This window comes from Ictidomys tridecemlineatus, chromosome Y (assembly GCF_052094955.1).
Source record: "Ictidomys tridecemlineatus isolate mIctTri1 chromosome Y, mIctTri1.hap1, whole genome shotgun sequence".
In the NCBI taxonomy this organism is placed as follows: domain Eukaryota; kingdom Metazoa; phylum Chordata; class Mammalia; order Rodentia; family Sciuridae; genus Ictidomys; species Ictidomys tridecemlineatus.
Genome location: NC_135494.1, coordinates 7194524 through 7221311, shown reverse-complemented (window position 1 = coordinate 7221311; position 26788 = coordinate 7194524). Strand labels below are relative to the sequence as shown.

At 35.2% G+C, this 26788-nt stretch overlaps 3 pseudogenes; 2 read left to right on the top strand and 1 right to left on the bottom strand.

Moving 5' to 3' along the window:
• Positions 1-6819: 6819 nt before the first annotated feature.
• Positions 6820-8198, top strand: LOC144372158 (BCL-6 corepressor-like; annotated as a pseudogene).
• Positions 8199-8240: 42 nt separating this feature from the next.
• The window catches only part of LOC144372157 (BCL-6 corepressor-like), a 45864-nt pseudogene continuing 27316 nt past the window's right edge, over positions 8241-26788 (top strand).
• Positions 21473-22337, bottom strand: LOC144372018 (CCR4-NOT transcription complex subunit 7 pseudogene; annotated as a pseudogene).

The following is a 26788-nucleotide window of genomic DNA, read 5'->3' as shown; positions in this document are numbered from 1 at the left end:
TCAGCTCTATAAGTCTTCTGGTGCAGTTTTTCAGGTCTTCAAGTATAAAAGTCTATCATCTGAAATGAGGAATAATTTTTAATTTCACCTTTGCTATTTATATTCATATTACTTCTTTCTTTAGACTAAAACTTCAAGTACTCTATTGAATAGTGATGAGAGTTGCTTCCTTGCCTTGTTTCATATTTTACAGAAAATGCTTTCAGTTTGTCTCCATTCAGTATGTTGTTGATATTGCATTATTCAAATATATCATTTATATAATGGATATGTTCTTTCTATGCCTAGAAGGAGGAAATACAAAATCAGAAAGAAGATAAAGACTGCATAGTAAATTCAAGCCACAAATTAAAAAATATGTGAAATTTTATAAAAATTATAGTAGAAAATATTGGTGGAATCAAAACACTGAAAAAAGTACAAGAAAAAATAAAACCTAACATCAAAATGAACAAAAAAAATTCTTCCTGTTGAAGTAAATTAAATTGGAGAGATTTCTTTCAGGGACTTCTAGGTTTGGGATTACTTGTAGGTAAGGGGATCAGGCCGATATTCAATCCTATATGATATGTCATTTGAATGTCTCTGTAGATAGAAGCAGTGACCTGCTTGGGGTCCTTTATATTTAATATTGTACGAATATATCATTTGATATTTCAAAACATTGGATAGAATCAAGTCTATCAGTCAGTCCAGTCCTAATCCCTTCTAGTTCTGGATTGCTAAGTAACCTAGAAATTTCAGTGTACCTTAGTCCACCAATTTCCAAAGAACTGTGCTCTATAATTTATCTACACCAGGTCTCTTTTCCTGGATCCAAATTCAGTCTTTGGAACTCAGCTAATGAAGAAAAAATATGTGAAGGGAAACTACATCTGGGAGGCAGGTATTTGGAATGCCTCTGGGCATATTTTAGATATGCCCATGGGGATCTGTTTCAGGGATAAATGCTGCTGTAGGCACCAAATTTTGCTCTGGACCAAGCTATAGCACTCCCTGCCAAGTTCTCTACCCTCCCAAATTTGTGTACAGCTGGACCTGCCCGCTGTCACAAAACAACAAACTGTCAATTTTATATACCAATACCCTATGATTGTTTCCCCTGGAAACATTATAAAAACTCATAGACCAGCAGACTTTGACTCCTACTGGCCAGTTTTCAGCTGATTGTTTTCATAGACTGGATATATATTCATAGTTTGAGAAACCTATTTTTAACTGTTTCAGCAACATTGATGCCTTGTACTTAGCAGCTGCATATATATATATATATACACACACACACACACACACACACACACACACACACACACATATATACACTCTTCACAGTATACATATGTAAAATTTTCTCCATTTCCTTTCTGATTTTTGAATTTTTATGTTTTTTTTAAATTTTGGAAAGTGATCATCTTACAGATGTGAATTAATATTTCTCGCTCTCTTTGGGGTGTGTGTGTGTGTGTGTGTGTGTGTGTGTGTGTGTGTGCGCGCGCGCGTGCATTCTCTTCATTTTGCTAGTGTACAATACACAATCATGAATGGGCTATGCTTGGAGTTTTGCTTATTACTTGGGGTTTGTTTGCCACAAAATAGAAAAAAAGCTTATTAGTTTATTTTAGGCCCAAAGGTTAGGCTTTGTGGGTCTACAGTGTATGTGGAAATAGGTGTCTACAATAGGTGACTGGTTTAAAGGATAGCAGAAACCTTACAATTCCTATGTGAATTAAAATCTAGTCCTTCTTTAAAGGTAGATTTACTCCTAGTTTCCTGAAGGTCTTATTGCCCTTGTCACTTCGTAAATAGAAACATTTGCTTTTTCTCTAGTTGTTGATACCCTGAGTCAGTGGGAGGTGACAATAAATTGTGGCAGCCAGTGAGCCCTCATGGAGAATTTGGTGTCCAGAGTGGATTCTGTGATTGAAGACAGTTCTGTAGTGATGGTTGGGACTGGAGAATCCTGCTTGACTTGGTCAGTTTAATATTCCACTAATCTGTACTAGAGGCAGGATTTGGCTTATTCTTCACCACTCTTTTCCTCACTGTGGTTTTGGTTTGTTTATTCTTGTGCTTAGTGATTGTTTTGAACATTTTTTTATCTTCCTTGACAGTTATTTACATATCTCTGAAGGAGTACATCTTTATGTCCTTTACCCATTTCTGAATTGGGTTGTGTGGTTGTTGAGTTTTTAAGACATCTTTATATTATATGAACATACTGATTATCAATATATGATTTTTATTATCTCTTAACATATGATAAATTGTTTTTCAGTTATTTATTTGTATTTATGTAACTTTAGTGTGGCAAGTTTCAGATCATTGTAATATTTATGATTTTAAGTAAAAAATTAAAAAATATATTGTACAATGTGATGTTTTGAAATTTGTATATTGTAAAATTGTTAAATTAAGCTTGTTGATATATTTTACCATATGAACATTTGCACAGTGAAGGAAATAAATATAAAGAGCTAGTCTTTTGTACCCATTTTATGGTGAAATCATTTAATATTTACTGTTAGCAGTTTTCAAATGAAAGTTGCTGACTGATGATGATTGCATGTATGATTTTTTTAACTGTAAGAATGTGCAAAAGTCATATACATCGAGTAGAGACTATAGCCTACATTTTCACTTTTCTGTTGCTAGAGTTAGAGATACAGTTCTGTATTTCTAACCTGTAGGATATGTGGATTAAATGAATTTTTGAATTATTATATTACCAATCACAGTGGTTTTTTGGGGGGACATATTCCTCTCACAATTAAAAGAGCATCCATATTTTCCTAGCCATAACAGATTTCTAGACTTTATTAATTTTCTGTGACTAAACTTTGTAACATTTGACCAATATCTCCCACTTACTCTTTTACCTCCATGGTTTTTAGTTCCTAGTAACCAATATTACACTCGTAGCTGCTATAAGGTCAAATTGTATAGATTCCATAAAGAATAATCATCTTTCAGTGCCTTTCTACACTTTGCTTATTTCACTTACATAATAGGCTCTGTGTTAAGCTACATTACCTCAAAGACAGGTTTTATTCATTTTTTAAGACTGAATAATATTTATTTATATTTCTCATATTTGCTTCACATGGTCACTCAATGATGGTCACTTAGGCTTAGGTGGATTTTATTTCCTATGTATTGTTACCATATATATATATATATATATGATAAAACATATGTATCTTTCCACCTTGGTTATATTTTTTGGAAATATATTGGTTATATTTTTGGTGTATCAATGGTAGTTGTATTTTTAATTCTTTTGTGGGGCCTCCCTATTTTTTTTCATTATGGCTGTATTTATTTACTCTAATATCGGTAGCGTGTAGTGTTCCTTTTCTTCACATTTTCACCAGAGATTTTACAATTTGTTTTTTGTTTTCTTAATAGGATTATTATTGAAGTGAAGTGCCTTGTTCTTTTGATTTCTACCTACTTGCCATTGTGTTTCTGTCTTCTTTTGAGAAATGTCTGTTTAGGAATTATATCTGCTTTTAAATCAAGTTATTTATTTCTTGTCTTTATGTTGATTTATGATATGTTTTGTTTCTAATTCAAAAGATGAGATTAATGACTTGTAAATACATTGTCACATTTTGCAGCTAGCACTTTATATTTGTTTTCTTCACTGTGCAGAGTTCATGTAATATGATTTGTCTGTATTTAAAGTTTTATATTATTGTTAATTGACACACAAATTTGCACATATTCTTGGGGAACTTTTGGATGTTTCAACACTTGTATATATTGCACAGTGATAAAAACAAGCTAGGAAGTATATTCATTACTTCAATAATTTATCAGTTATGGTGATGGAGAAATTTAAGATTTTACTAATTATTTGGAAGCATACAGTGTTAATTAATATAGTTATACACCTCTGCAGTCTAAAAACAGAAAGTAATTATTTTGTTATTCTGTGCATGACTCAGCCTGTTGATGACTCAATCTCCATCTATTTCTCTTTCCCCTCGATAGCCTCTGGTAATTACTTTGTACTTTTTGTGGGGGTGAGGGTGGAGGTGGGGATTAGTACCAGGTATTGAACTCAGAGGCATTTGATCTTGAGCCACATCCCTAGCCCTATTTTATAATATTAGATACAGGGTCTCACTGAGTTATTTAGTGCCTCACTAAATTGCTGAGGCTGGCTTTGAACTTTCATCTTCCTGCCTGTGCCTCCCAAGCCCCTGTAGGCATGCACCACTCTGCCCAGCCCTACTTGGTACATTTTAAAGAATACTTTCTGTGTTCCATAAATTATTGAAACCTTGCCATGTTCATTTTTCTGTAACTGAGTTATTTAATCTAACATGATGTTCTATAGGTTTATCTATGTTTCTTCACATGACAGGATATAATTCTGTTGGGATATTAAATGATAGTTCATTGTGTAGTTTCTTCAATCCAGTATGGTTCTAAGGTGGTGAAAGACCACAGAAGAGGCAGGCAAATCCAGAAATGCACAAAATATGGTTACTAAGTGGCAGCAAAATCACTTAAATTACTGTTTTGAGTCCGAAGTAGGGACATTTAAAATTTTCAGGAAAAAAAGTGACTCCTTCCAAGCTAGAGGTTACCAATTTTATCTCAAGTTTATATAAAAAAGTCAGGCATATTCTGATGTCAAGGCCTAGGTATAAGTTTACATCTACTTTGTGGTTTTGTCTATTTATGGGATACTGGGAATCTATGTAGGAGAAACCAACTTGGTGTTACACAGGGGCAGTTACAGCAGGTAAAACTCAAGAAGGATGCAATTAGATTAATATAATATGAATGTATCACACTTTTAAAATATATTTGTCATTTGATTAAAACTAAGGTTAATTTTTTTAAAGTTGTGAACAGTGCTACAGTAAATGATGGCCTTCCTTTTTTACTTGAACCATCATTTGATTTTAATATAGGTTAAAACAGAGGTGCTTCATAATGGCAGTTCTTACATGCACATTTTAGATTCTGAAAAGATTTATAATATGTAGATTAAGTGAGGAATTATTCCATGATATGGATATGTCCTTTTAAACAGAGAAAAATGTGTAGAGTGTTCATTTAAAAACCATACTGAAACTTAGGGGAAAGAACCTCTTGACCATAATGTTATAGGAGATTGATGGTTTCAGTTGATGTGATACCTTAGTATTAATGATTGGTAATCAATTACGCATTTATTTGCATCATATTAAAGAGCTTATTAAGGGATTAATAAGTAGGCTTCATTAGAAAGACTCTGGTACAAGACGTGGGTCCCTATCTCTTGGAAGTACTCTTATTTAGATTTGCTGCACCACTGTACTTTCTCCTATTTATTGGCAAAACATGTGTACCTTTTCTTTCATAATATACATTTTGCCTTAGTACTCCCAGATTGGTAAATTTATGGCTTCCAGGGCTTATATTTCCAGGAAAATATGAAACATGCTACTGCCTCTTCAGGTACTTGGAAGACAAATTCAAAAGATACACCACAATTTTACTCATGGCCTCTTTATTGATTTAGAAATGGGGCACACATTTGTTTTTGGTTTCTGTCCTCCAAAAGTCAATTTCTGCTCAATTAAATAATGCCTTTCTTCACCCAGGAAAAAAAACTGAACATCCCACTTCAATATTAAAAGACTTGGGGTATACCCTATATGCCTTTGAGGCTGATGCTGAGAATTATTAGACTTGTCTTTCCACTTCCATCAAAGGAGTTTTGCAAAGAAGGTGACATTTCCAGAGTTAGTAAATGACTTAATAACCCTTCAGTCTAAAAGTATAAATGTCTGTGAGATTGTAGAATTCAAATTCCAAAAACTGTGAAGAAAACAGGCATGACACTGCCCTTAGAGCTTGGATAGGGGGAGAGAGAGGCCATGTGGATACTTTCTTTTTAGTTCATCTTCATCTATTTCTGTTCAGTTTGTTAGGCTTATATCATGTTGAATTAGTTGTTAGTTTCTCTTCTGTTATTTTTCTGCAAAAGTAGATGCAAAGCCCATAAAATCCTTGATCTGGAAATGCTGAGAATGAACCATTCTAGCATGAACTAGGATGGACTCTGTGTTTCAGGAAACATCATGTATTCTGAACTGGGCTCAGAGGAGCATCAGGAAATTACCACAAACACTCCAGTTTTTAAAAAATGTTTCTTGCTAAAGTAATCCAGACACACAGTTCAAACCAAATACTCCTGGAGTCTTCCACCAACTCTAAAAATCCTCCAGATGGCCTCAATGATATATATATATAAATGGTATTTCAGGTAATTATATATATAATTGCCTGAAATACCAAAAGATCCAGTGGTTGCAGAGGAAATTCAAAGCTTAAAAGGCCTGAGAGTGGCAATTGTATTCCTCTTAGCCTCAGTAGTATTAGTAATCCACAGCCGTCTTGTATCAATCCTTACACAGAGTAGGTCACTCCAACCACCCATGCTTTCTTAAGCCTATCAATTAATGTTTGCAGAACAGGTTCAAGGACTTGGTACCTAAGCAGTCCTTCAATTTTTGCTCAGCCACTGTATTCTGCAGTCTACTCTAATGGAGAGAATTCCATCTACCTTTCACCACCTCATTGTGTCAGTCCCTACATCCCATCATCCTTAAATTTGCCGTAGAAGCTCTCAACGTTTTCATCAATTCAAGGCACCTCACCTCTTGGCACCTTCTCACACAAAAGCTTCCATGGAAAATGGACACCAGCCCTGAGAACTCTAGCATTTCCCATTCCTTTTCCAAAATTCAGAACATTAAATAGCATTGGGTGCCCTCTGTCACAACCAGCTCTAGGGAATCAATAGGGGAGACAACTATTATGTTGTCTCTCTCTCTCTCTCTTCAGCCCTTATCCCAGATCTGCTTTCCCACCCTACTCACTTCAGACACCCATTTTGAATTTTATAAGCAGGATGCAAAGGTCTCCATGTCTCCCCTGGTCAATCTATTGAATCCATACATGATAGTCAGCAGCAAGTTTCACAAGGCCACCCTTTCCAATGGCAATAATTTTAAGTTTTTGGAAGAGGGAAGAAGTGTCCAGTCTGTACCTGGGAATTCCCAGAAAAGAGTGGTTCAATAGAAAAAAAATGATTGTCTATCTTCTCTATTGGAGAAGCAAGTAATACCACCGGGAACAAAGATAAGCCACTAGGATTGTCTTCTAAAGAAGATATGGATATAGATCCTTCACTGCTATCAACATGGGAAAGATGCCTCCTGTGGTCTTGATTCATTGTAGAACCCAAACTGGCTTAGTGCCCTCTGCAAATAAAATTCTGAAAGAAGCATTATTTCCTCCAGAAAATTATGTTCTACTTATATATATGAAATTGATTATTCTTACTCCTCAAACTTGATGCTTCCTGGGCCAAGACAGAATGAAGGAAACCATGTAAAATACATGTTAATGGAAAACATGGTGTTGGACTGGGTGATTTCCAAGCAACAGAGTTTATCATGTCCCTGCATGGGTATCACAGATGCTGAGATCACCATTATTTCATGGTCATTTTTTTAGGATGGGATGCTCAGCTTCTGTATCACTTCCTGCTAATGCCAGTGAAGGTGAAACCAAAACTAGTAGGTATCCCATGGATACTGTATCATCCATCTTTCAGCACATGAGCCATACTTAACCATTTTTATGAAACAAAAAGGCAGCACAAGCATTACTGGTGTCACAGCTAGCAATCCAGAACCAAGTTTCAAAGCAAACAAGTTTCAAAGCTCAATATTTCTGTCTCCAGAGGGAGCATTCAGGTCCTTACCAGCTCCCTATTGCAGGAGTTTCCTTCATTACCGAGTACATGAGATAATTGATACTGGTTCACATAGTATAGGACCAGTCTTTGTCAATCTTTTCATCTCATGGCAGTTTGTTTCCTAGGAAACTTGCTCCAAAGTCTGGCCTGATAAAGGCTATCAGAGAATGTAACTTACAGTGCCATAGGTTTGGGAGCAATGGTGCATACCATGTCGATATTACACTCACCCACAGAGATCACTGAAGAGGAGAAACCAAAGAGGAAGTCCCAGCCCCAGTTTTATGAGAGAGATATCTATGGAGACACAACTTTCAATCAATTTCCTGGGATACTGGAAGCTAATATTACAACCAGAAGTTTCCACCAAGAACCAGAGACTGAATCTCTCAGCAGGAATCAAGGAAAAACTAGCTATGAGCTGTCCATGTAGAATTTCTCCTAGAAAAAATTAGATGCTAAAACTGCAGTAAATATGTTCAATGAAGACTTCAAACCTGATAATGATGATCAGAGCTCTGTGCCTGACAAGCAGCTAAATGATCTGGTCTTGTAGCAACACTGTAATTTCATCATTTTGAAAAAGTAGTTGGGACAATTGATAACTTCCTTGATGCTGATAATTTCAAACAGTCTTCAGGCCAACCAGTCTTCAGCTTAAACAAGGATAGTATCTTAGCAAGAAACAATAAAGAGAACCAAGTGAGTCCACACTCTACTATGTTCCTGGAGCCAGCTCTGGGACATTATGGCCCTGCTATAATTTTGTGAGACCCAAGAGGATACCAAACCGTGATGTTTGGCCAATTTCCTTCAGAGTGGAAACTTCACCCCTATCTATACCAAAGAAGTAGCTTATGAGAAAAAAATCAAAGATTAAAGTTCTGAAATCAAAATTAAGTTGTCAAAGAGAATTAAAAATTCAGCAGGTTACATGGGGGACAATTCAAGTGTGTCACTAATGAACTGTATGCAGAATCCAGACAACTCAGCTGAGAACAGCAAGCATTGTAAGTGAGTTCCCCACATGAATGTCAGTAACTCATCAGTCATTTTAATGTACAAAGATGATTAGGGAGTATGGTAGGGCAGGGCACCAGGCATTTTTGATTTTTGAAGTTTATTGTAATTTGAATGTATCAAACATGGTCAGTAAGAGGGTATGAGTTGAAACTCAGGTATTTGTGTGTGGGAAAACTTTTAATTTATTCTGCAGATTATAAGGAAACTTCTCAAATACTGATAAAATATTTTAATTATAAAGTATAACAGAGACTACATAAAGTTCATAGTTGTTCCAATTCTATACAATAAGATAACAAAATACCTAGAACTGCTGCTTAAAAATTCCCTTACGTAGTTACATGGTGGGATGTAATCTAGCATGTATTAGCTAGTTAATCATGGCAGATTTTTTTTATGAACTTCCTACTGTGTTTTACATAAGTTTAAAAAATGAGTAAGGCTAATTTATTTTTGTAATGTTTGGAAAAAATATGTTGTTACATACTTATAAAAACAAGATGAAGTTATTTAATGATCTGCTAAGGACCTACTTTAATTATATCATGAAAGAATAATGAGAGATCAATCTTTATGCCTACTCATTGCTTACTATGAGCTCAGTTCTGTAAATTCTCTTTTTCAATCATCTTATTAGAAAATTACATAAACTTTTGAATTTTATTTCCAGATATCAAAAGGAAAGTGAATAACCTAAGTTTATCTAATTCACTATGCAGTTTGCCTCTTCTGTTTCTTTTTCGAGTGTGTGTGTGTGTGTGTGTGTGTGTGTGTGTGTGTGTGTGTGTGTGTTTCTGTATACCATCAAAAAGAAATGTCGGTCTCATTAATTTCTTAGGGGATAATGTTACAGTTACTGAATGTTCTCAACTAGCATCTGCTAATTATTCTGCATTTTAAAGTTTCCAATAAATCATACTGATAGATATTGGAAGAGAGACTTGGGATCCATACTCTTTGGAAGAAAAGCTAGGGATTCCAAAGTGTGAAGAAAGAGGACTAAAAATTATAAAATCTTGACTTCTCAGAACAATCACTGAAGATCAATTGTAGAATGAGAGAAGACATTAGAATTTGAGTAGGGTAACACATACATCTTAGTGAAAGATATCACTAGGTATGGATCTTATGCAGAAGTCAAATTCTTTCCACTCCCGTCTTCCATTCACAAACTTCATTCTTTTTCACACCATTCCTAGACTGCCACTCAAGCCTATATCAGTTCAGATCCCTCAAGTTGGGCATTTCCATGCTTGAAAAGATACTTCACTTGTGGTTGACCTCTGAGAAACAACACGTGAAAAATTAAGCTTAGTTTGTTACCAAAAACAAGGAAGAAAAGGCAAAGACCAAAGTTTATTCTCATTCTTTCTTCCTCTCTCTTTATTCCTCTTGTCTCTCTCACACACAAGCACACAAACAGTTAGATATTTGATGAATGAGTACAGGAGGGAACTTGATAATTTGGACGCAAATATTTATAAAATATTGAAAGTTAAATTGTCACCAGGATTTTTGAATATATGAAATCTTGTGTAAAATCTTGCTCTTTTATTCCATAACATGAATAAGATCAGTTTTTTGAAGCTAATGTAATTTAGTGAAGACCCACAAATTCAGGGAATAATGGTTTGGAAAAAATTACCATATCATTTTTTTGATAGTTAGAAAATTTAAAGCAAAAGAGAGACATGATTTTCCATGCATAGGTATGCATCTTTATGTCTTTTATATACAATATGTCTTTTACATATATATGTCTTTTACATATATATATATGTATGTTTATATATCTTTATTTTTACTTATATATCTTTATATATATATTTTAAATTATATTTTATATATGTCAATACATATATCTACATATACTACATATATCTATATATGTGTATATATATATGCTCCTTTTGGTATGTATGTATGTGTATACATTTTATATATATATATATATATATATATATATATATAGAGAGAGAGAGAGAGAGAGAGAGAGAGAGAGAGAGTCTATGAAAGAATGTGGTAAATAATTTTATCTCCTAAAATTTGAGTTATTTTGACAAATCTTTCTTCAGAAATCCTTTTGTTTAGTGTAAAACCAATGAACAGCTTCTATGATAAGATGCTATCACTATTATTTTTCATGTCCATTCCCTTGACCTAGTATGCAATGATACGTTTCTCCTAGATGGAGATGAAAGAGAGGAAACATGGCTACCCAGCAACCAAAGAATCCAAAATGCACAAATTCAATCCAATAGACTGTGATAGATGGAAAGAAAATCAGGATAAAAAGTTGAAGTTGCTCACCCTGGAGAAGGCTGTTGTAGGCCAGAACAACCAAGAGAAATGTAAGTAAACCTGAATAGCTTGTGAGCAATGATGTTGTTGGTGAGAATGGGATAATATCTCTTCTAGAACCCAGAAAGGCAAAGCAAAGGAACTCTTAGTTTAGGTTTAAAGAGATGGCTTTTGACATTCACAGAGGAAAGAACTGATGGTTCTTTTAAATGTTGTGGTAGGCAGGGATAAGGCAGTGTGAAAAATTATTTTTCTGAGACATGGGCCTATAGTTAATAACAAGGTAACATGTTATGAAAAAGAACTACAGCAGACATAATGTGGTATATTTGTTTGTATAGATGATGGAATTTGCCAGCTAGAAGCACTGAGGAAGATCATCTAACTTATCCTCTTTGCTAGGTCTTTGTGGCATCTCTCAGGTGGGCTCTCAGGTTCTGTGCTGTTTTGAGATTCTTCATTTATAGTTTCATAAATATCACCCTGGCTGAATGTAAACCTGTGAGTATATAGGAGATATGGGAATTCTGATGAGAATTTGCAGTAGGTGGGATTTATTAACAGGATACAATCATATTACCTGCAGCATCTCACAGCTTAAACTAGAGGACAAATGGATAATGAAAGGAATTTGAGATTTTCTGGACAAATATTGAAGTGCACCCTACTGTCATGGCTCTTTCCTCCTGGAAGATCAGCAGCTTCTGAGATGGTGGGTGGTCATTTTCTCAGCCACAAACATGAAGATGTCTTTTTTGGGGAAGGGTATTTTTACAAAAAGTGAATTAGGTTGAAAACACTAACTGCCAAGATTTTTATATTCTGTTTTTTTATAACGTACGTGGCTGAGTTAAACTTTCATTTTAGAAATTGAACTAATAAATGAGTGAGAAATTTCCTCATACTTGAAACTTCAGTAAAATTCTGAATAATATCTTTTTTGCTAGCCACTGGGCTTGTTTGAATCGCAGCACTGTTTATTGGCAATGCTTGGGTGGGTGGGAGCTGAAGGAAGCCTGAGTTAAGGAACTCTGTGGAACTTCCTGTCTTAGGATACTCCTTTGGAAGAGCACCTGCATTCTTTGTGAGGAATTTTGATTTTGGAAGAGAGATATGGCTGATGTCTGTACTACAGAGGGGGTGAATCAAAACAAGTAATCCTTTGCCAGAGAAAGGTGATTGAGCTATTTGAAGAGAGAGGTAACCAGAGCAATGCTGAATAATCTTGAAAACTTCCCCTTATTAGGGCTACCAATCATAGCTGCAACCATAGGAAGCTACTCAGTTGCCATGCTGGCTTTTAAATGTGCATAACAAAAATCACATGCTGCTGTGACACAGTATAACAATAGTGGCTATGAGCCATATAACTGAGTTGCAGGAAACTATGTTAAATCATGATCAATTCAGACATATTCATTTCTGCCTAGTTGCATGTACATGGACATAAGGCTTCCTGGTTTTTATAAAAGGCTAAAAGAGAAGAGATGATAACATCTTATGGTTAGAGTCTGTCTCTACCTTTGCCTGACTGGGTAATACTCTGAGTAACATTGAAGTGGCTTCATTTGGGAAAGTACAAATCAACATGTGTGAAATGGAGGCTCTTTTTAAATTGTAGCCTGTATATCTTGAGTAGTCACTGCAAATATCCATCAGGATAAGTACTGCTTCATATGAAGTTATGCTAGTAAATGTCTTATCAGTAGAGACAGGGGTTTACTTAAGAATTATAATCATAGCTAAGTTTTTTTTTTATTTTAGTTTTGTTCCTTATAATGACTATGAGGATTGGGAAAACAATGTATTAAAACTAGTTTAGAAAAAGTCCCTCTCAAAGATGGGAAGCTAAACTGTGTGAGTAATGTGATCTTACCGAAATAAGAATCTAGCAACAGTGGGTTCCTAACCAAAATTTAGTATGCGTAACTACCGTTGATGCTATTTGGGTTCTCCCAGGATGAGGAAAAGGAGGAATGATTGTATGATGAGCAATAGTCTGTCTAGTGCCATTTCTAACTGATTAGGTATGTGAGTCACACAGGGTCATCCTTGTGCTTCACCTTTACCTACCTGCTTCTTTGTGAATGGTGGTATATGAAACGGTGCTTTATATATCTGTGTCAGCTTTTCCCATATGGGAAATCTCAGGATAGACAGAGAAATTGTTTGATGGTTTTGTTGAGCAAGGAGCAGGGAGATGAAGCCATTGCAAAATGATTGATCACAAGGCTTCCTGATATTATTTTGTTTTTTTCCATCAAAAGATGTCAGAAGTTTTGGCAAAGATATATAGTGAGACATAAATTCATTACATTTTTTTAGAAAAGGAACTAGGAAATTTGAATAGGATAAGACTTAAGTAGAAAATCTCTCTGAACAAGAGGCCTTAGAGGGGTCATTACTATTATAAATAAGAGGTGGCTGCATGGGCTCTGAAATTCAAATGTAAGATGTAGTATTGAATGTGAAACATTTATGTTTAAGAGATTCTCTGATTGTAGAGGAGGGAATACCTGCTATGGAAGGTGGCAGAGTAAGGTGGTTCTATTTGGGTCGTCCCTATTCAGTCTATGCTGCTCTCTGGCAGTGTCCCTGGAAGGCATTAAGTATCACTCACCTCTGTTTTCAAACTATTAGTTTTTCATGCGTGAGAAGATACTTAAAAAGTTTGAAAGTACTTTTTTTCTTTTTAATTTTCACACTGTGCTTTTGAACAGTTCTTTTATTTTTATTCTGTATCAAATTACCCACTATTCCAGGGTCTTCAGGAAAGACCAAAAATTCATGTCACATGCTTATATTTTATAAATAATGATGATAAAGTCTAAGCTGGTCTGAGAATTATAACATTCTTTGGTAAGTATTTTCTCTTCCTTTGATGATATCCACCTATATTAGAGCTGAAGGATGCAGAATCATAAGTGATGTTTTTCTTTTCTGGCTAATAGGATCACAGAATAGTCTAAGTAAGGTCTTACAGCCTAATCATCATTGCCAAAAACAATATAGAAGTTTTTCTTTTGTCTGTGTTCACTTAAGCACAAATTGGACTAGAGATTTAAGCCACCTATTTTTTTTTTTTTTTGGCCTAAGGCCAAACATTGTAATAGGATTGTACCATGATGGAAAACCTACCTGGGCTATATGTTTGGATTAGGTGTATTTAAAAATACCTGAAGGGAATCTGATTGTTGAGTCCCAGACTCAACTCCTTGGTTCATCTGATGTACCACTGTGAGAAAGTGAAATATTTGGAGAGATATTGACATTTCTCTGCTAGAATAGATGTGGCACTATTTGCCATGCCTTGGATATTCTGAAGAGGAAAAATGTCCCTTATCTCTTCGTGAGTCTGTATCCTGAGGACAAAAGCTTACTTCTTGCCAAGGACAGAGAGAAGCTTGCCCAGAGGTGACTAAATGCTGGGAACGACCTTATAAGAAGGATGAAGAGGTTGAGAGGGATGATACAAATTGGGAGTAATATTTGGAGTAAGTTGTGTAGAGGGGGGAAGGAATCATTCTATGAGGAATATGATTATAATTTCATCTAGAAATTGACTTCTGTAGCTTAGATTGGGGGAACTTTGCTTCACAATTATCCTGTGTTCCTGAATTGTGGAAATTGGTCTCCATGAAAATTATAAAGGGTAACTTGTGTTTTTAAAATCAGCAGTTAGGAAACTTTGGGCCTTTATTTATCTTCAGGTAACAGGTTGTTTACTGATAAACATGGCAATTTTATTGACATAGCCAGTCAGGCCAGAGTGGCCTTAGGCCAATTGACCTTCAAAAAGAAGCATGTTAAGTCAGCATATTCATCCTTGTTCTTAAAACCCTCCCTCTACTTTAGGACTGTACAGTTCATGTATCTGACAGCTATTGTAACCCACTTAAGTACTGGGTTTACTAAATTGTTTTAGGATTATGGATGATGGTTTTATATGGGTTTTTGTTTTTCCTGCTGAGAAGGTGGCATATATAGGAAAGTGACTCAAATGCCTTGATCCCTGTCAGGATGAGTGATGGACAATAAAATATATTTAGCATCAGGGTGATTCAGAGTTCCATGGTGGCTTAGGCAGGCTACTGGATTAATAGAACAGAGATCATGTTAATCCAATAAATAACAGGTAGCAAAGCACTTTTTAAAATAACACAGAAATTTTCACAAGATGTTTTATTCATCCAGTCTTTTAAAACAATGAAGAAAATAATTACAGCTTAAGGTGGAGTCCAACAGCATTGACTTATGAGAGAAGATGACTTAACATTTAAGAAGCATTAGCCAATTGTTTCATTATGATGATACTGATGCCCCACTTGAACTTAGTTATGTTATACAATGCCACCTCATTTATGTAAAAGAACTTTATCATTAGTCTTATTTCCATATTGAATGGAGAGATCTTATCTATATTATTAGTGCTCTCTTGATAAAAAGTTAGGGCTAACTATGTGCCACATTATGTTTTTGAGACCTGTGAGGAATAAATATTGGAGCTAGATTATCATACTAAAGAAAAACAGATTCAGTTTTTCTATGTAGGAGTTTAAGAAAACCTTTAGGTGTATAAGTTTAGGCTCAAATTGACTCAGGAAAAACTTAACTCTGGCAGAGTCTTTTGTTATAGTTATTATCAGGTGTTTCTGCATAATAACTTCTTGGCTATACTTTCTTTTGGTATGATTGACCCAAGCATGCATTTCAAATTACACTGAAAAGGACGATTGAACTTTAAGTATCTCTGTATGACCATTAAATATCTTTGCATTGGTTATGCTTTTCTTCCAATTGTTTAGGGCCAAGTAAATAAATTTTGAGTACATATAAGAAGTTTCTTGTCTCCTTTACCAATCCTCTACCAGTTATGCCATTCATCATCAAGATATTGGTAACCACAAATGTGTTACCTTGGAAATTTAGAGATATTTCCCTTGCCAATGACTATTTGCTTTACGGAATGTACACTGATTGGTTTCTTTTTCTCTAGTGTCTTCCTGGTCCCCTGATAGAATGGTAGGTTGATCCATCAGTTAAAAATCACTTAGAGAGGGTTCCATCATCCCCTGCATAATTATTGACCATACAGGGCAACAGACAAAATATTAGCTGCTTTTCATTTTGACCTTCATGTGGTTTACTCTCCAGATCTTGGTTTTAAATAACTATTTGACAAGTTTGATTAATCTTTAAGTGATGTGATTGTTTTTAGCTTTAATGTCTATCATTTAGTAGTTCTCCATTTAATCTAATGGGGGTCAGAATTAGTGCTAAGAGTCAGCCATCATATCCTATCTGACCTTGAGGTGACGGCTTGTTACTTTATATTAACTCAGGTTATTCTGATAAAATAGTAGTCCTGTAAAATACTAACAAGAAACAGTTATAATGTTTCATGAGGAAAATGCAAAATGAAATTAAGAAGGGCAAAAATATAGTTTGTATAAAAGCTTTGAAATAAGAAAATTAATTTCCATAATAACAATAATATGTTTTTAAAAATTTAATGTGTGTTTTATTAGATATAGATGATGTAGAGTGCATGTTGACATGCTATGCATATATGGAGTATATTTTTTCCTAATTAGGATCCCATATGGTTGTACTTGATGTGGAGTTTTACTTGTCATGTATTTATATATAAACCTAGGGAAGTTATGTTTGATTCATTCTGCTCTTTCCTATACTTTTGATATCTATTTACTTCTCCAGAATCCCATTAATTTGTCAACTCTATCACATATACAATATTTTTTACTTTATTTAAAAAACTATTTTAGAGTCAGACCTGGTAGTGAACTATAATGGCAGTGACTCGGGAGGCTGATGCAGGATGATCCCAAATTGAAGGCCAGCATCAGCAATGTAGCAATGACATAAACAACTTTTGCATAATCCCATTTAAAAATAAAGAATAAAAAACTGGGAATTTAGTTCATTGGTAGAGCACCCCTGTTGAATCACCATACCAGAACAAATTTTACATCCTTTGAATACCGTTTATGATTTTATAATGAGTGTCATACTTCAATATACATGAGTATATACCTATATATGAGTGTATATGAATATATACATACATATACATTTACATTTTAAATGGATTTTACAATTGGTACTCAGATTGATATGTGAAGGTGTCACTCACAGTTAGCCTCACAGTTAATCATATGATACTTACCCTAGATTTTAACAACTTTAGCCTATTGTGTTTTTCTTTCATTAAATTGAGAATTCTTTCTTTTTCAATTAAATAATACATTTATAGTTTCTCTGTTTTTTGCAAACTGCCAGAATTGCTATTCTTTGACTTTGTGTAATATAAGGGTTTTATTAGTTTAATAAAACTAAGGATTATGTGAAAAAAAGTGAAGTGGAGGTTATGTGAAAAAGCACATTTTGATAATTGACATGGTTGCTGAGTAACTAACTGAAGATTGTGTACACAGTGTGAAAACACTGGACAAATAGATGATTCACAACCATTTCTACTAGTCAGGATAGCATGATGTGAGACTTTATCTTACTACTCATAATTGCTTGTAATTTAAAAATTATTAATTGCTTTGACTATGAATTTTCCAGGTTATATTTTCAGACTACAAGTGGACTTACAATAATATAATTGAAAAAAAAACTGCAATTAAGGGGGACAATTATTGTGGATTTCTCACTTTCCACTTTATTTGTTGATGATTTTAGTTGTGCCCTTTTCTTTGGAAAGTTCTGTTTCTGAATATTTTGTTCCAAGAAAGTGCAGATTTCATTTTTCAAACAAGGATCTGTCAATAACAGATTACTTTGTATAGAGAATAATAATAATAAAGAGTAGATTGAGACAAAGTGCAGAGGCAGGGAAGGTGGCAGAGTGGCTCTTTGTAAAAATAGGTTACATTAGGTCATTAGTACCAATAACCATATTATTGTTTAGACTATCAGTAAGGTTGTTTATTCTGAAGTTTCATTTCATAGCTACAATGTGCAATGCTAGGAGCTTTGTGCAGTTCTCAAGAAGGTCCATTGTCTGAAGTGACTGTTAGGTGGCCAGCTCCAGGAGCACTGGAGCTTGGTGAAACACTGTATTTACCAAATAAGCGATTCCTTTATTCCCAGGAGTTAAGATTAAGATCAAAGCTGATAAGACTGTAGCATGGAGCATTATGGTAGCAACCAGGCATCCTAGGCCTTTGCACAGAAACTTTCCCAAGCACCAAGCATGCCACAGCCATGAAGTCATCCAAGACCCCAGTCCCAAACACAGAATTTCTACAACTCCCCTTTCTTGTTATTTAAGGTCTTTGGATGAATGATATTAGTTTTCTTCTTAATTCTGGTAGAGGCAAAAAATAGGGTAGGCATTGACAACAACAAGCATAACATAATAAACACCGTGTTAGTAAACATCCACCTATGAATAATTGACCCAAGTAGAATTGGGTGACCATGAAGTTAGCCAACTCAGTAAGTCTGCACCTCTATCATCTTGTCAGAACTTATCAATGTTATCATTAAAGTAATTAAACTCCTTCAAAATAGAGTTACTCTTATCACTTAAGTTAAAGCAACACCTATTAAAACTCCTGACATCCTATATGATGCAATAATAACAAATACTCAGTTGCAGCCTGATTGTCAAGTATGGTTTGAGGATATTGTTTTCGTTCTTCATTAAGCATATTAATTGTCATAGGTGTATGATTAATACTATTTACCATAGCACAGTCCAGTTTTAAGCCCTGACAGGTAGGCCAGGGATACCTTAGAGAAAGCTTAATGAATCATCACAGTTTTTTATCAAGGGGGAAAAATTGAAGACCTTTTATGAATACATTATATAGGATGGTAGCCTAGTAAATCCTGTAGGAATGGTGAGAATACAGTTAGCCTTTTAAGACAACAGTAGGTATCATGAATATTTTTGTACATAAATTATAATGAGTTTTAGAAGTTAAAGAGTCTGACTGTGCTCAATTTCCATAGCTGGGGTACAACAGCACGATGACATTATTGTTAAGACCAAAGTATTTACAGAGATTTATGTGTGTTAGCAGTCAAAGCAGTAACTAAGTTTTCTGGTGTACATTTTATCCCCATTTGAGCCAAGAGCTATTGAGTTGATGATGTTAATGATTTTGTACCTCACCAAGTCACTGGAACTCTAGTAGCTTAGGGTCCTCTTTAGTGTATCATATCTTTCAAGGAGAGTGATCAGTGTCCTTTTGTTTGGATCAGTGTCCTAATCCACAATCAAATGAAACTTGGGGATCAGATTGTGAAGTCCTTGATGTCTTTTCGTAATTGACAGTAATCATGCATCAAGCTGGAGTCCAAATAGGAGTTGTTGGTGTAAACATTGTAGTCTCTCCTTTTCCTATGTGATCAAAGGCATAGGGTCTTGTTGTCTGGGTCCGTTGGAAACCAATATATTACATAATTTTTTGGTAATGGCTGTTTGGGAATAAAATATCTATCCAAAGTGGATGACCAGTTGAGAGTATAAATTTTGCATTATATATTGAGCACATTACTTATAAGTAAAACAATATTTAAAGCATTATTAATATGAGAGAGACTAGATCCCCTTTTTGTTTTATTTTAAAAGGTAAGTTTTAAGAGTACAATATGTTTGCTTAACCAAAGCCTGTCCAGTAGGATTATGAGGAATTTTATGATTTAAAATTATATTTTATTGATTACAAAATTGTGTAAAAGCACAAGATGTGTATGTAGAGACTTATCTGTTTTTAAATGAATTGGCTTGCCTTTGGTGGAAAAACAAAGCAATAAATGAGAAATGTAAGTAGATACTTATCAGACCTTTGGGCACTATCCCCAAAGAATTTAAAATGAGTATCAATAAAAATGTGAAGAACAATGGAGTGAGGATGAAAAGGAGGGAAATGGGTAACATCCATTTGTCAAAGTGTATTAGAATGTAGGCCTTATAGATTTACAGATTTTTACATAGGGGCCTGAAAGGTGAGAATAGTTGTTGACAATAGCATGCATGAACCTGTTGAGAAGAGATGGAAAACATTTTCATTTGTAATCGAGCATTTTGATGAAAAAAATCCATGGGATTTTACAGTATATGAAAATAAAAAACAAAGGGATTTTATACCTTTATCTGTGTGAGCTTAACCTTCCAACAAAGGTTCAGGAATTTTGGTGTGTCCTTGTGTGTATGAAAGAGGAAGTTAGGAGACATGTGAAACTTAAAAGAGTTTAAAGGGTTAACAAAAGAGATAGTAAATTGGAATCAAATAAGGGCATAATACAGTTATAAAAATATGAGGAACAAGTTTAGTTTTTTATTGAGAATGTGTAATAACAATAAAGTAATAGAAAATAGTTTTAGTGCCAGGACAATGATAGTTAACTCTGCTTGCTGTGGAGAGTTTTGAGGTAGGATATAATAGTCAGTCCAATTGCCACAGTCCGGCTGCATCAAAATAACCCGGGGGGTGACGAGCATCTTGTGTACATTGATACAGCAGGAGTGGAAGCCCTTTATTGTTGGACAGGAGGGGTATATATACATTACACACAGCTTATCTTAATTAACATAAACTAGATACAGCAGTCAACCAATAAGGAATCTCCACACTTAATGGCTCCCTGGCATTACTTCATTAACCACTCCCTCTGGCAAAATGCCAGGTGCCATCTTGACTTGTTTACAGACCTTAACAGTTAATAAGAACAGATACTACTCCTCTTTGTTTACCTCTATTTATGTACACATTTAATCCATTTATAAGAGGAATGGTAGAAATTAAGAAACAAGAGAAATATTTAACCTGATGAAACAAAGAGAATTGTTCATCATGAGGCATGTGAAAATCAATTGGTGGTAAAAATTTGTAATACAAATTTGTAAATACAAATTGATAGTAGACAAATAACTATAAATATTGGATATATAAAGTTTTTCCATAAGTAAGATGTAAAACATGAATTTCCAAGTTTGCTATAGATAAAATGTTAGTATGGGCATCAGTATTTAATTGACCATACATAACAGTAAAAGGCAAAATATCATAACCTGACAAATGAAGACAATATAATTATTCTAATATATATGATTTTTTATTATAATCAGCAACTAGTGTTACAAAAGCATAAGGTGTTTTAACAAAAACCATCAATGAAAGATATTGAAATTTAATCCACTATTATTAATGATAATCTTTTAAATTTTTTTGTTAAGCCTGCTTTAAAGAAGAAATTAAATAAAGAGAGGAGGCAGTGTCCTATCTCTTTAACAACTAGAAAAAATGAGTTTGGCATTAGCTATAATTTTTAATTTCTGTATTTAAGAAACTATACTCATGAAGATTAATCTCTTTTATGTTAAATTTATTTATTTTATTTTATTTTTTATTTTTTTAACCTGAATATACTTCTATTTATTAAGATCTGAGATAGGAACGGTCATACTTAGTACTGAAAGGCAAAAAACAAATGGGCTACAAAAGGGGGGAAAACGTTTTGTCTATTGTTCAAAGGATTCAACCAGAGATTAAACCTGTATACAAGCATGTGTGTAGGTCAAATAAAATAAAAAGGACTATTTCATGTCATGACTGCTTGTTGGCTTCCTCTTCATATGCATTCCTTGTGCCATTCTGTACATAGGATGAACCAGAACCAAGGCCATACGAATGACCACAATATTTGGCATCATCAATATGATCTTCAAAGAACATTTCTCTTATTTTGAAAAAGGCCATTCCTGTAAGCAATGAATCAGATCCTGCCTGATGTTGTGGTCCTATTCGTTCCAGCCCTAACTGTTCAGCAACTTCCTGTAATCCACCTTTAAGATTTTTGCAGCTTTTCATGAGGTATTTCACATCATAAATGACAGGAAAAAAACAATCGAAGGATCTCAAAGAAGTCAAGTTCCTCTTCGGGCAAATTAGAATTGGTCAGAATTTTGATTAAATAGCTAAAGTCATAACCACTGTGAAATGATAACCATTTAACTCCTTCACAAAGAACTACTCCTGAAGTCATAAGAAGTTCTGCAAAGTACTGGGCCTCAATTCCTTCCTCTTCGTGTTTTTTAAACTGGATACCAGATGTTGTTAGTAGCTCTATAGTATCCTGGGCACACATGTCCTCCATCAAATTAAATTTAAAATTAACTGCCAAGTTGAAGTTCCTGGAGGGTATTCTCCTTGTTCATTCATAAATGTCAGTCCTAGCTGAATTATCTTTAACAAGTCTACATTACATCTCAATAGCTGGTACTGATAATCATAAGAAAAACATGATTAATAGTATTATTTACCCCTGTTTTATTGAAGAAAAAATTTAAAAGTAATGAATATTATATTTTATATATTTTTTTAAATTAAGACTTTATTATTGGTCATCTAGGAAAACTCATAGGTTAGAACCTTAAAGACATTTATATTTTTATTTGATTATTTGATTTGCATTAAGTTATTTGGATCCATTTTTTAATTTAAATTTTTATTTGAATGCTCATTTGTCTAAATGCCAATTTTGATATTAAATACATGATATATAGATATAAGACAAGTTTGTACAATTGGAAATGTCAGGTATAGAAATCTTAACAGGTATCATGGATATGAACTCAAAAGAATTTCAGGTTAGCCAGCATTTTTGTCCTTGATACTTATCAGTCTCATTGCCAACACATGCATTTTATATCTTTGTAAGGATTTATTAAAACAAAATTTTGAATGTATTCAAGAGTTAACTCTAGATAAATTGGCCTTTGGATAAAGACAGAATGTAAAAACCTTTATAGTTGGATAAAATTAGACTGATCAGAAAAATACATCAACTTATATAGCCTTGCTAAATAGGAGTGAAAGTTCCACCTGATGATATCATTGAGCATCAGATAGAAATAGAGAATTACCAATAGTCTACTGATTATGAAAAAGAGGTGTGTCAATAGTCTATTCTAGCATAAGTAAGGTACTCCCTTTACTCTTACCTGACAATGTCTGGAAGGGTCTCTATTAAGGCCGATTTGTTATCTCAAACTCTCTGTGGACAGAGAGAACTTTTGGGGAAAGAACTTTTCTTATGCACTAATATTGGTATCCATTTATAAAGAATAATAATAAAGAGTAGACAGCGACAAGATACAGAGGCAGGGAAGGTGGTAGAGTGGCTCTTTGTCCAAGTGGTCACGTTTATTTATAACAATAGGTCACCTTAGGTCATTAGTACCAATAACCACATTATTGTTTAGACTATCAGTAAGGTTGCTTATTCTGCAGTTACATTTCATAGTTACAATGTGCAATGCTAAGAGCTTTGTGCAGTTCTCAAGAAGGTCCATTAGGTGTGGAGCTCCAGGAGCATAGGAGCTTGGTGAAACATTATAGTTATCAAGCAAGCAAGTTCCTGTATTCCTAGGAGTTTTGTGCCAAAGATTAAGGTCCAAGCTGATAAGACTCTATAATGGAGGGCATTACCATAGCAACCGGTCATCCTATGCCTTTGCACAGAAACTTCCCCAGGCACCAAGCATGCCACAGCCATGAAGTCATCCAGGACCCCAGTCCCAAACACAGAACCCCTTTATCTTGGCCAAAATTTTTACCTGCTTCCTGAATCCTGCTTTCTTGTGCTTCTTTTCACCTTTCTGTGTATTGTTCTCTTCTATCCTTTTAGGTGAACATAGTGATAGAAACAAGCATGGTTTCTTAGAAACTTTAGTGGACAAAAATATTTCTATGGAGAACTGCTTCATGGAGAGTCCACTTGTGAGTGAGCTGCCAGACCAGGTCGGTGCCAATATACTGCAGAATCCCACACTCCTGCTGAAAAGGAAGCACACAGTTTCAGATGACAGCAGCCATACTGAGATCACTATGAAAGAGCTGCCAGAAGCCTCCTTGATGAAAGCCAAGCGAAGAAGGGTCTCTAAAGGTGAGCTTGGCTAATTTCACTGCATTCTCAAGTGTCTCTGTATGTGGCCAGGATGCACAAATGAGATATGGGTTGTTGAGTAGTGCTACTATAGACATAATCTCTGGGGAAGCCTAGGAAGTGGCAGTGGGCATTTCCATTCCCATACTGCTTCAATGATATTCTCACACTGTATCTTTCCTGTCTTCTCAAAGTTAGTGGCACCTAGCCCAGAGATAACTAAGACAGATAGAGGACCTGACAACCACCTCCATCTCCCTGCAACTATTAGTGAGGGTAATAGTTTGTTCCCAAAGGGTGTTTGTTGTTACCTCCCATTAGACAAGTAGCTTCTGAGAGAAATGACAGTTCCTTAAAGCACTTGGAGAACCCTTAATCTAGTGAGCTGGTCAACCTGAATATTTGCATCAAATTAACAGAGCAGCATCTTAAAAAATACCACCACCTGCTGCACCTTACTGAACAATGGGATCAACTGGCATCATTAGCAGAGAGTAGTAGAGACCACCAAGGCAGGAAGGAAGTAGTGATGCAGAAGATTCAGCCTGAGATCACAGTCCAAGGAAAAGGCACCACAGAAGAGAAACCCAACAGAAAAAGGGTAAAGGACAAAGATAACAGAGGCTGGCTGGAAAAGTCTCTCAAATCTAGTGACAATGAACAAGGTATAAAGGACCATATGTTGTCTGCCATCTACACTTCTGAAATGTTTAGAAAGATCAGTCTTCTATCTGTTTGTCTTGGCTCTTTAAGAAATTTGTGATTTAGAGCTGGAAAGTTAAGCTAGTTGGCTTTTTAAGTGTTGAATAACTCAAATATCACTGCTTTGAAAATATTTTTGACATATCACTAATTTTTATAGCAGGTTATGCTGATCACTGTTAACAATGTGCTTTTATTTCCTCACTGGCTTTGGTTGTGTAATGTTTAGTTCTTCTTTACCTCCCTCTAACATACTTGTCTCCTCTACTGTTTAGGCTTGCCTGTGTTATCTGGATCTCTGCCTATACAGTGCCTTTTATCCAAAAATGCAAATGACAAGAGATAGGCTAAGCCAATCTTCAGATGGCCACATGTCAAACAGCAGAAATGTAAAGAAAGCCAAAATCCTGATGATCTATGCATTCATAAAGAAGAGGACTGCCTGTCTGCCTCCCTGCTGCAGAAGTACTCTGACAAGAGTGAGAAACCATCTGGGAAGAGACTGTGTAAAACCAAGCACTTGATATGTCAGGATCCTAGGCAGAGCTTACCCCTGGCAGAGGACTACAACGTGGAGAATACTAACAATAAGGTATCTTAACTCTTGTCCCATTATTAAGCATATTAAACATTGCCCCTTCCTGGTTACTCTCAAGGATAAAGCTTTTCTGTTTAATCTTTTTTTAGACCACCTGTAAATTATAACTCCACACTTTTTCCTGAATAATGGTAAAACTGCAAACTCTTAGTGTTTAAACTACCTCAATCTGTGCAACTTTAATGTCTCACTTTCGGGAAGAATAAAAATCTTTTTTTTCCACACAGTCTTGTCACTTGGGAAAAAGGAGAGGGAAGTGGTAGATGTTAGAAAGTCACAGATTTAACTGTATTTCCTGGTTTCATATTAGGTGACTGTCCAAAGATTCAGAAAGCTGCTGGAGCCCTATTTGCACTGTGATCTTGCACCTGGTAAACAGGAACAGAAACCTTTTGATCACTTGAAACAACTGCTGCCAATTTTCCAATCCATAGAGTTTCCATGCTCAAGTTCCTGTAAGGAGACCACCCAGTCTTGCCTCATGCCACCAGAAACACGGAAACTTGTTGTCAATAAGAACGCTGGTGAGACCCTGCTACAGCGGGCTGCCTGGCTTGGATATGAGGTGAGTGTGTTTATGAGTGCCTCAGAGATTCAGAAGCTCCTGGCATCTAGTGGCTGCTGCTGTAGGTAGATGGTGAGGGCATTAGGTGGAGGAAATGTGTAGGGAGAGGGACTTGAAAGAAAAACCCACCCCCTTCACATCACCGGATCCAGCAAGCTGTTATTGTCAGTCCCCCTCTAACTGGATTCTGGTGGTCTATTCAGTTCTTATGTGAAAAGAAAGTCTTTTTGATATTCTATTTATATCCAGGAAGGGAGACTATTGTGCACTTACGTCTGGTAGAATCTAATATAATCTACAAGCTGATAACTGGGGGATTTCTTTTTTAAATGAACCTATTGGGTTTCTTCCCACTGCCTGTCTTTGCACTGGTAACTGAATTTAGAGACACCTTAATGTTGCATTACGTCACCAATTCTATTTTTTTTAATTTTTGGTACAGGGTCCTCTAAGTTGCTGACTGTCTTGCTGTTGGAGAGTAACATCCCACAGAACTCAAGCAATTGCATGGTTTCTCAGCCTCAAGTTCTTGGAGTTTCATAGGAAGAATTTCAAATGAGTTGCATATAGTAGCAAGCAGAGTTTATTTTTATTAGAATGGTGGAAAATACATGTTTGGGGCAGACTGAATGTATTCCTCAGAGAGGTTGATGTGGGTCTTATAACATCATGGATATTTTAAAGACTACATCTGGGTCCTTTTCTCTAAAATGAAAAGTTGCAGTTATTTGCTCTCTTTGTCAGGATCAAAATGCTCCAGAACTCAGGTGTTAAATCCTATGAAGTTCCTAGAAGTGAAAAACCTGATCAAAACATGAAATTAGGTCTTTTATCAAAATGTTCCCCAGAACCTTTTTAAAACTCTCTTTCTTGCCTTTTGGAGATGGAACTTTTGAAACAATGATTT